This window comes from Fusarium falciforme, chromosome 10 (genome assembly GCF_026873545.1).
Source record: "Fusarium falciforme chromosome 10, complete sequence".
In the NCBI taxonomy this organism is placed as follows: Eukaryota; Fungi; Ascomycota; class Sordariomycetes; order Hypocreales; family Nectriaceae; genus Fusarium; species Fusarium falciforme.
Window position 1 is genome coordinate 45,442 of NC_070553.1, and position 12,660 is coordinate 58,101.

Here is a 12,660-nt window from a genome sequence, read left to right on the forward strand (position 1 = left end):
GCAAAACTAATAGGGTTTTAAAGCCCGGAACTAGAGCTATCCGACGGTATAACTTTTATCCGAATCGGGCTAATAGATTCCGATCAATTAGCTATATAAGCTATAAACCCTCTCTTAGAAATAGCTTCTTAGATCTTTAATTAATACAAGTAACAAGAGTACCTATAAGAAGCTAGCCTTCTTCTTTATAACCTTATCTATTATTTTCCCCACTTTTATTACTCTATAATACCTTATCTAGCCAATTAGCTTTTTATAAGGACTGATTCCTCTGCCTATTCTCCTCCTATTTTAGTTACCTACCCTATACTATTTTCAGACTTTATAGTCTTTATTTTTCAGTCTTTTACAATTGCTTAACTAAGCAAGGAACTAAAGGGACTAAACTTTGCTCTTCTTAGTCTAAGGACTAAACCTTAGAAATATCAGTCCTACCCTGGACTGATATCTAAGACCCTGGGTCCTAGATATAATTATAAGTATATAAGATATGCTTATTATACTCTCTTATATAGTAGCTACCCTAGTTATTAATATAGCTTAGTTATAGTTAATACCTTTAAGTATATTACTAGATATGACTTATACTACTTATTTAAAACTATATAATATTCTCCTTTGCTAATATAAACCAGCACGACCAGTTTATCCCTTGGGAACCCCACGATCGTTATAGTTCCAAACTGGCGGGTTACATAGTGCTGCTGCCGGGCCCGCTTTGGTCTCGCTTGGCTTGTCATAGTCGCGTTTATAAGTAGACTCAGCCGGGAGTGGAACTTCAAACGGTATAGGGATCTAGAGATATAGCTCTAGGTAGAAGTTAATAATTAGATCTATTATTAATAATATAGCAGGTAAGTAAGGTTAGTAATAATATATAAACTTTACCTATTATAATTTAGTTTATATATAATAAGAAATAATAGCTTATATATATTATTAATAATATTACTATAAGTATATATATTATAATATAAGATATTTTTCTTTAGTTTATAGCGCTTTTCTAGCTAGGCAGCTATAATATTTTAGAGCTGGTTAAGATATTGTGACGATTGTATATATTCCTAAGGGATAAACCAGTCGTGCTAGGTTTATATTAGTAGATAGAATAATCGCGCTGTGCTTAAATAGGGGGTATTACGTCTAGTAATATGCTTAAGGTATTAAGTATAACTAAGTTATATTAATAGCTAAGGTAGCTATTATATAAGAAAGTATAATAAGTATATTTTATATACTTTATGCAATGAGGTGGATTATAATAGATTATAACTTATAGGGCCTAAGCTATTATGATCCTATTTGCTAGATCAGAGGGGATTATAGCTTATAGGGCGTAATCTATTCTAATCTATTCTTAATTAGTGTGATAATATGGATCCTTTTAGTTATATAGCCTAGAGGTTTCTTAGGCCATAATATAATATCTCTCCTCTATTAGTCTTATCCCTAAGGCCATATCTACGATCTTAGTTATTTCATATATATATATTAATCTTTAACCTATAAAAATCTTTTGCTAATATATCTAATTATTCTCCTCTTTCTAAGAAGTAGTTAGTTACTATTAAACTAGGCAATATTATTAATTATTTTAGATTTAAAATTATGCCTTACTTATTTTATTATTCCTATAGCCTATATTATATAGCCTTACCTAAGAAGTTAGATTACTATAGAGAGTATACTTATTATAGCCTTTTATATAATATATTAATAAATATCTTTAGTGCTTATTTATATATTCTTACTTACGGGGTTTTTATTACTAATAATTTTCTAAGTAAATTATATCTATTAGGAGTCTAATTATCTAGATTCCGAGGAAGAGCATATTAAAGAGGATTTTTTATATTTATAGCGGGAGGCATAAGAAGCTTAAGCGAGGGTAAATAAGGTTTTAGCTTATTTAATTTAGCTTTATTACTAGAAGTATTAGTTATATACTAAGGGTATTAAGATAGCTGTCTAGGGACTTTGTTTTTTAGATAAGCTAGAGGTAACTAAGAAGGCAGAGTTAGAGGCTATAATCGCCGCGTAGTCTATAGGTGTTATAGATATTATTAACTAGAGTGCTATTAGCCTTAAGTTTATTTCCCCTTTTGATATTATTAGTAGAAGTCTTTTAGAAAGTATTATATATTAGTGAGGTATTTTAGGGGTTCTTATATGTTTTTAGAGTTAAGGTAGTTTTTTTATTTAATAAAATATATTATTTTGCTATTGATTTTATTTATATTAAGAATAGCTTTTATAATATATTCTTTTAGTCTATTAACTTTGGTTTCTGGTTTATTTCTAGTTTTAACTTAGATAGTGTTTTTTACTAATTTAAGTAATAAAATATAAATAATTAAATAGAGCTTAATTTTTAGTAATAAGTTTAGTTTATAATTATTTTCTAAGATTTTTTATTTAATCTTATATAGTCTAATATATTTATAGTTAAGTTTTTTATTTTATTATTTTATTTTAATATTTTTTATTATAAAGTAGATTATATTTCCCTCTAAGAAGATTAATCCCTTAATTCTTTTCTTATTAGTATAGTTTATTATCTTATTTTTAATAAACTTAAGTTTTATTTTTATTTCTTTATATAGGTTTTTTAGCTAATTACTAGTAAGGATTGCTTTAGGGTTAATAATTATATCTCTTATTTATTAGTAGGCATCTAGGGTAAATCTAAAATTAGTATAAGCTAGTATAATCTTTATATTTTTATTTATTACTATATTATAGGCCAGCTATATAGCTAGTAACTTCTTAACCTAATTAGTTTATTTATAGTTAATATAGTATTAAAGGTATTATTTTAGTATTTAGTTTATATATTTAGTTTATTTATTTATCTCCTTATAGTATATAATAGAGAGTTTATAGTTAATTTCTAAGTATCCTATAAGGCTTTATTAGAATTTTAAAGTAAATAGTAGTCCTTAGTCTATAATAATTTTAAGTAATATGCTATATATCTTAGTAATATAAAAGTAGAAAAGGTAAGTGAATTCTTTTGCTATTATTAATTCTCTATAGGGTATAAAATAAGAAAATTTCATAAGTCTATCTATAATAATAAGAATATTATTATAGAAGTTTCTAATAGCTAGTTTTTCTAATAGGGGTAGTTTAGTAATAAAATCTATAGTAATAGAGTCCTATAGTTATTATATAACTAGGAGTAGTTATAGCTTCTTATAAGGTTTGTGGCATTATGCCTTAGTTTTTGCGCAAAGGTTGTATTATTTAGCGATTATTATAACTGTTTTCTTTATATTAGGAAAGGTAAATATTATCTTAATTTGTTTTAGGGTTTTATTAATTCTTTAGTATCTATATAATAGGTAGTTATATATTTTATATATAAGTTTATAGCGTAGTTTATCTAGGATTTATTATTTATTAGTCTTTTTATTATCTAAGAGTTATTTATTATATTATTAGATTTATTCTAGGAGTAGATTACCCTATTCTATTATATAGGTAGCTATATTAACTTAATGGGGCGTCCCTATGACTTTATCCTATTTATAGATTAGTGGTTTTTATGTTAATAGTTAGTAATATTTCTTATACTAGTATATCTTCCCTTTTATCCTACTTTTAAGGTTATAGTTATTATAGTATTATTATATAGCTTAGGTTATTTCTTTTAGGTTATTATAGTATATAACTTAGTAATAATAGTAATTAAAGATAGGTTAAAGTACTTTATTAGGGATAGAGATCTTTCCTTTATAAGTCTAAACTTTATTGCTTTATTATTAGTATCTTAATATATAATTAATAAAATCTATAATTAGTTATTTATATTTCCTAATAAGTACTAGGTATTCTAATAGGGGTACTAGCTTCTATGTTTGCCTAATAAACTTCTACTTAAGGTATCCCTCTAGGGTAAAGTATAGTAATTGCTCTTTGGCTTTAATCTTTCTAGTATCTAGGTTAGGTTATTAGCTAATAGTATTAGCTTAGCTATTCTTAGTTCCTTTAATATAAATAATAATATAATTAAATTCTAAGAGGTATTTAATATATTATAATTATTATTTACTAAGTTCTTAGGTTTTTATAAAATAAGTAATATTTTTATAATTTATATATACCTTAATTTAATATTTGCTTCTAAGGAGGTAATATTAGAATTCCTTAAAAGTATTAATAATTATAAGGAATTCTTTATTATAGATAGGGTAATTAAGTTTTACTTTATATAGCTTATAAGAGTAAAATACGATAGGGTATAGAAGTCTTTTATTATCTTATTGCCTAATCTAGGCTCTTAGTATAAAGTCTAAGGCATTTGTTTTAAGTTCTATTAGTTAGGATAAATTAAATATCTTAAGTATTAGTTTACTTAGGATAAGTTCCTTAATTGCATAGAAGGCTTTTTATGCCTTATTCCTAAATATAAATATTTTATCTTTCTTTATAAGGTTAGTTAGTAATACTATGATTTTCCTAAATTATTTAAGGAATCTATAGTAGTAATTAATGAAACTAAAAAAGGCTTATATTTCCTTAATATTAGTTAGTTCCTTTTAGTCCTTAACTACTAAGACCTTCTTAGGGTCTATATATATCTTATTATAAGAGATAATATATCTAAGAAATTCTACCTCTAAGGCATAGAATTTACTTTTCTTAGGCTTTATTAGTAATTTAGTATCTTATAGTATTTATAGTATTTTATAGATATATTTTATATATTTTTTTTTATTTTAAAGAAAATAAAGATATTATCTAAGTAATATATAATAAATATATCTAGATATTCTTATAGTATATTATTAATTATTTATTAAAATATAATAGGTATATTTATAAGTCTAAAAGATATAATAAGGTACTTAAATAGTTTATATTTAATATAAAAAGCAGTTTTCTATTTATATTCTTTTTTAATTTAAATAAGGTTATAGGCTCCTTTAAGGTTAAATATAGTAAAATACTTTATATTAAAAAGTTAATCCTTTAACTTATTAATAAGGGGTAATAATATATAATCTTTAACTATAATAGCATTAAGTATTTTAAAATTAATATAAAATTAGAGCTTTTTGTTTTTCTTTAAGATAAATATAATAAGGTATCTAATAAATAACTTACTTTCCTTAATATATCCTTTTTATAATATATCTTTAATATATTCCTTTAATATTAGTAGCTATGCTTTATTAAGTAGGTAAAGTTTACTAAAGCTAGGTTACTTTTTATTAATAAACTTAATTTTAAGGTTATAGTATATATATTCTAGTAGACCTATTTTAAGTTTTTTTATAAAGAGTTTCTTATAGATATAATATTATAATAGAATGTTTTTAAGTTATTTTTTTTCTAGTATTTTCTTAATATACTTAAGGTCTTTTTTTAGCCTATAGAATTATTATATAATGTATATAATTATTTACTAATTTTATTATTTCTATCTATTATAGTATTTATATTATGTTTCTTTAGGTAGAGAGGTGTCTTATATTTATCTTTGCCTAGCTTCTCTAGCGTCTTTAATAGAAGTTTAAGATTTTATATTATTCTTTAAGTTATTATTTATTATAGAGGGTGCTTCCTTATTAAAGGAGAGCACTTAGCTAGTCCTTTAGTTAAAATATAGGTTAAAGTGGCATAATTATAAGTACCTAAGTATTAGGTTATAGCCTTTTATAGGTATAATATTAAATAATATTCCTTAATTTTTTCTTTTAATAAAAACTTTAAGATAATTAATCTCACTATTAATAACTCTATTATTATAGTTAAATTATTTCCCTTTAAGGTTAATTATTATATAGGGCTTTGCCTTATATCTCTATAGTAGCTTAAGCTAGTTTACTATCCTTAGGTTAAATAAATTCTACTTAGCTCTATTATTTACTAAAGCGCGTAGTTATTTTCCTTTGACTTATACTAGTATTTTTAAAATGTCTTAGGTTAATACCTCTTTTTATAGTGCATAGGGCCCTTCGTGGCATTATTAGCTATTCTTCTACCTATAGCCCTCTTATAGGTAGGTTTCTTAGTTTTCTAATAGTGCATAGCTAATATAGTTATGCTTGTAGTTATTATTATTACATGCTTTGTAATTATGCGTATTATCCTAGCTATATAGCTAGTCCTAGTATTATCGTTTTTATTCCTATCCCGGGTTTTTTTTATCTTTTAACTAGGTTATTAGTTACTAGTCTTTTAATTCTTCTTATTCCTCTTAGCTAACCCGCTTCTACTAGTCTTTAACCTTATAAATAGTCTACTTATGCTCCTAGATAGCCCTGTATAGTTCTTTCTTATACTTAGCGTATATAATGCCAATAGCGTCATACTAGTAGAATACCTAGTATTCTTTTATTTTATATTATATATAGGGTTTATTACTAGGTTATACTAATAGGGCAATAAGGAAATAGTTTTATTCTTATTTTTTCTCTTAATGTTCTTTATACTAGTGGTATTAATAAGATATCTATAAGATACTAGGGTATTTCCTATGTATTAGGTATATCTGCATATTATCTTATAGGTTAAAGGGTGCTTCTTAGTATCGCAGGTTTTTAGCTAGTTCCTTATAGTAGGCTTTAATATAGATTTCTTACTTATATATAGTATCTATATATTCTTATGCTATCTAGATATACCTTTCCTATAGGTTATTCTAGTATTAGTTGCTATTTCTATTATATAGCTATAAGTAGTTTTCTTTTATTTATAGTTTTTTATTACTTTTTTAGCATTTTTATTATTAAGAGTATCCTTTATATAGTTCTTTTTATAGCCTCTAGGCATCTTATTTAAACTTAGTTTAGTTTATATTATTATTATTTACTTTAGCGGTCTAGTTATTATATAGTAGCCTATTATATTAGTTTGCTTTTTATTATTTATAGATCTTATTATATTCTCGTGATGCCTTGACCTAGTATTCGGGGCATAGAGTATAGTTATATTATATGGGATTATTTTATCTATAGTCCCTTTAGTAGACTATGGCGGGTATTAGAACTTGTTTTTTTTTTTTATATCTTATAACCTACTTCTTATGAGGGAAGCCTTTTATAGTGGCTTCCTAGAAGTTAGTTTATTTACTTATCGCTAGGGGTGCTTATTGCTTTTGCCTTATTAATGCTGCTTCTTCCTTTTATTTAAGTTTCTTAGTTACCGCGATAATAACCCTTTTGCTATCTATTATGTCTAGTATAGGGTTTTCTTACTTTATTAGTTCTAAGAGTGGTTATTATTATATATCTTGGGTTTTCTTTAGTTACTTTTTTATTTATCTTACTTAACTATAGGCCACTTTAGTATCTGGTTTTTATTTATGCTTATCTTAGTCTTTTTTTATTAGTATATTATATTTACTTTATAATATTATAATAAGTTTAGTTATTTAAATTGCTATTTAGGGTTCCTTATTTTCTTATTAGACTTATTATGCTATGTTTATATATTTCTTACCTTCTAGGAGGGATTATTATTAGTTTAATTAGTAATATCTCTTCTTAATATCTCGCTATTTTTTATAGTAAACCTTTTTAATATGGTTTATTTTATAGTAATATTAGTATTCTAAGCTATAGTAATCTTATTTGCTTTTTTATATAGCTCTAAGTACTATAGGGCTAGCTTTAGTGCTATAGGAGGTATTATTACTTTTTTTCTTACTTTAATTAGTATTAAATTATAGATTATTAGCCTTATTATTATTAAACTTAGGGTTTTATAATTTCTTTTATAAAAACTATTAATTATTAATCTTAATTGCCTTATTAATATAGTTAATTAGGTTATTAGGTTAATTCTTTTTATAAAGTTTTACTTAGACTTCCTTTTTAAGTTTATTAAAGAAAAATAATATTAGGGGTTTTTAATCTTAATTAAGCTTTAAGGCAAGTTAGAGATATTTTATCTTATATTCTAAGGCTAAGTAGGTTTACCTAAGTGCCTTAATCTCTTTTTTAGTTTATACCTTTTTATTAATTATTTTAAATGCTTATTAGAGTATAGCCTTAAAGGTCTTAAAGCTAAAGTAGAGATTAGTAGTCCTAGGTAAAAGTTTAATAAATAGGGTAATAAGGTATTCTTTTATAATAGGTTTAAACTAGGCTATGGTATGCTTAGTGAGTTATCTTATAGCATATTAGACTTTATTAGACGCTAAGTTAAACTATATTAGATAGTATATTATAAAGGCATATAGCTGCGTAAGGAATATAGGTAGCTTATATATGGTCCTATTAAACTTCTCTAGGGGGTCTAGCTTTAGGATTTCTCTTATATCTTTGCCCCTTATAATAGTAGTTATTATGTTATTAACTTCTTAGATGCTATTTATATATTAGGCGTTTTATATTTATTATGTTTTGCTTATTCTCTTAATTAGGTCGCATATGCTATCTATTTTAGCGCTTATAGCGGTAATCTAAGCCTAAAGCTATTTAATTTCTTTATCGTCGGAGCTATTTGCGTCGTTTATATCTTTGTCTTAGTTAGCTAGGGCTAGTATGGTAGGTGGGTAGTTAATAGGTAGGACTTATTAGTAATTATTTATAAGAGTTGCCTAGGTAGTTATTATATTTGATATTATTTAAGGTAATATAAGTATTTTATTAAATAAGAGCTATTAATATGTGATAATTGTGTATATTCCTAAGGAATAAACCGGTCATGCTGGGTTTATATTAGTAGATAGAATAGTCGCGCTATGCTTAAATAGGAAGTATTATATCTAGTAATATGCTTAAGGTATTAAGTATAATTAAGTTGTATTAATAGCTAAGGTAGCTATTATATAAGAAAGTGCAATAAATATATTTTATATACTTTATGCGATGAGGTGGATTATAATAGATTATAACTTGTAGGGCCTAAGCTATTATGATCTTACTTATTGGATTAGAGGGGATTATAGCCTGCAGGGCGTGATCTGTTCTGATCCGTTCCTGATTAGTGTGATAATATGGATCCTTCTGGTCACGTGGCCTGGAGGTTTCTTAGGCCGTGATAGATATTATCTTTTAAAAAACTAATATAATAATATTTTAACGTATTTTTTTAATATTAGCTATGCGAGGTATTTATATTTCTCTTACTATATATTAAAGGGCTAATTATTATAGCTTATATAATATATAAAATATTACTTTTTTAATAATTATTATTTATAAGATTATAACTTAATAAAGTATTTTATATTAATTAGATAAAGTATTATTATATTATATTATATATAAAAATAATAATATTTTTAAGTTTTAAATTTTACTTATTTATTATATATAGTTTTATAATTTGAATTTAAGTTTTTTTTTTTTAAAAAAATACTAAGGAATTATTATATTTATATTAGATTGTATATCTATACTTAAACTAACCTTAATTTTATTTTAATATATTACTCCGTGCTTTATTATTAGTAACTAAGATATATGGTAATAAATAAAACTTAAAATAAGAATATAAAGAAAATAATTAATAAAAGAGATCCTTTACTTAGTAATTATATTTAGCTATATATAGAGTTAGTAATTTTCTATATAATATCTTTATTTTATAGTAGTTATTATATTATACTTAATTAAATTAAATATAAGCTAAGACTTTAATATAAGTTAATACTCTTACTTAACTTATTTCTGTTTTTTATTTCTTTAAAATTCTATAAGTAATTTTATAAAATAGCTAGAAGGCTTAGAAAACCTTACATAGATATAAAATAACTCTTATCAAATAGTTATACTATTTTAATTAAGTATTTTAAGAAAAATATATCTTAAACATAGCTATTAGTTCCCTAACCCTAATACCTATATTAATATATAAGCTTAGGGAGGCATAAACTACGAGACGGATTAGTATATAATTCCCCAGGGCTTAATATAGGGAAATAATAAGAAATACTTATATAAGTAAATAATTTCTTAGACTTTTTTATTATTATCTATTAATTAAGGTCTTTAGTATTAATAAATTATATAATTTTCTAAAGAAATAATAAGAATATTTACTTTAATATATTTAAAGAGGTATTTATAAGTATGAAGTTATAAAATAGTAAAATAAGCTATAAGTAATAGATATAAATAATTTTAATTTAATAAGAAAGGAATAATAAATAACCTTAGGATATTATATATATATTGTTACGGCTTGGTTACCCGTAACGGCGCTATAAGCCTCTATATAGGCAGCTAAAGCACCACTATGATTGCTACGATAGCGATTATAGCCCAATCTTTTGCCCTGTGGCGTGACGGCTAAGGTGCACCGTTACATATATATATAAGGCCCTTATAAATATTAATAATTAATATATTATTTTATATAACTTAAAATAGGGATCAAAGTATCTTAATTTATATCTTAGTAATTTTAATAATAAAAACCCTATTGTAAGAGTATCCGGGTTAAAGCCGGATATCGCCGGCGGATTAGGAAATCCTCGGATAGTCATATAGGTCCTAGGCCACGTAAGATCTTTCCCGCCGAAGGCTCGCTAAAGCTTCGGCAAGTTAAAGTCGAATTAATAGATCGAACCTACCTTACATCTCTGATATCACCCTGATCGTGCCAACTAGGCCTATACCTTTATAATTCTTCAACTTCTACCCTCACGGAAGATCAGCGCGTTATCAAGATAGATAGGTTACGCGGGAGCACCCCTACTAATCAGCAGCTGACAGCTTAGCGCCATATCAATAGAAGTAACTTAATAGAGTTATAATAAGAGAGACAAATAATAACGCCACTTGCTAGCTTAACTATAAGATTAAGGATCCTAGGTCATATAGACATAGAAGACCTTAAATAGCTAATCTAAGAGAATAAGGGATAATAAGAGACTCCTATCCTAGAGACTCTCTTAATATCTCCGCATAAGTATAGAGGCTATTTATTGATATAGTTAGAAGAAATCACTTACCTACTCAGTGAGGAATAGTAATAGCAAAGGGGCTATACCCTGGTTGCGATGCTATACTAAAGAATAACCTTACTAAGGCGATAGCAAAAAAGAGCGAGCTTATTATTAATATCCTCCTCGGGCTCCTTATCCTTAGGAAGGCTAAGGAGATTATAAAGGCGAGAGTAATAATACTATTAGCGAGATAAATAAGAATAATAATAAGCAATCTTAGATTACTTATTATAATAAAACTAGATACTAATATAACTTATTAAATAATTAGCGCTTATTCTTTGTAAGGACTATAAGAAGCTACTATAGTATAACTATAAGCTCCTAGCTAAGTATACTAATATAGTTAAGACTAATAATTAGATTAAGGCTATTAAAATAAATAACTAACTAAGGCCTAGCACTATAGCTAAATAGTAGATTAAATAATCTATAACTAAGCTTAGTTATACTTTCTAGATAAAATAAAAAATATATACCGCTAGCTTAGTAATAAACCCTCCTTCTTAGGAAGAGTACCTTATATTTATATAAAGATAATATATTAATCTAAAACTATAAGAATAATAAGTAAGAGACTAGCTTATAATTATTATATAAGGGAAAAAAGAGACTCCCCTTTAGTATTTTACGTAATAATATACCCTCTATAATATATTACTAATAAAGTAAGAAAAAGATAAAGGCATAGCCTATTATTACTTCTATTACCTTACCCCTAGGGTTAAGAAAGAGCTTAAGTAAATTAAATAGCCCCTAGAGAAGGCTAGGGATATTACTAATAAGGCAAAATATATTTAGAACTAATCCTAAGCTAATAATAAAGCTAAGTAGAAGTATAAGCTAGATATTTCTAAGCCTTTAGTAAAGAAATATTATTCCCCTTATTAAGGAGGATATAAGGGAACCTATAGAGGAAGCTCTTTATTAAGGCTACCCTTAAGAATAGGCTTAGAATACTACCGAGGAACCTAGAGCTACTTAAGTATACCTATAATAATAATGCATTATATATAGACTAATAAGCGGCTAGTAATAATTAAATATTATAGTTATAATTAATTAGGTCATAAAGCCCTAGACTACCCGCTAAAAAAGCATAGTAGTATAAACTAAACCCCTCTAAGGAAAAGCAGCCCCTTAGCAAAGGTTAACTATATCTAAGCTAAGGAGCTAGATAACTTAGAAAACTAGAGTAAATAGAAAAAAAACCTAATCCTTTATTTATAACTCCTATTAGATAGGTACCTATAGGGAAGATAGCCTAGGTAAAAAGACTAGCTCTCTAAGGGCTTATTAAAAAAAAACTTAATATATTTCTTAATATAAAATCTAAGATTAACCTAATTAATATAGATCTTATTAGGAGGCTTAGACTTAAGCCTATAATAAATTATGCTGCCTTAGGGCTAGAATTATTTAAAGGAAATAAAATAAACCTAGGGAATACCTACTAGCTTACCTTCTTCCTCCTTAGTAATAATAAAAAGCTATAAAAGGTATAGCAAGTATTCATAGGTTCTAATACTAGCTCTAAGAAGCATAATATAATCCTATCCTATTACTCTATAGGCTAAGAGGGTATTATTATTAACTATGCTATTAACTTATAGTATTACTAAGAGATTTCTCTCGTAGACCTAGAGTCCCTTCTCTAAGATATTATTAAGAACTAAGAGGCTACTTATATATTATATATAGTAGCTACCCTTATGCCTTAGGAAAAGAATATAGCTATACTTAGCGAACTA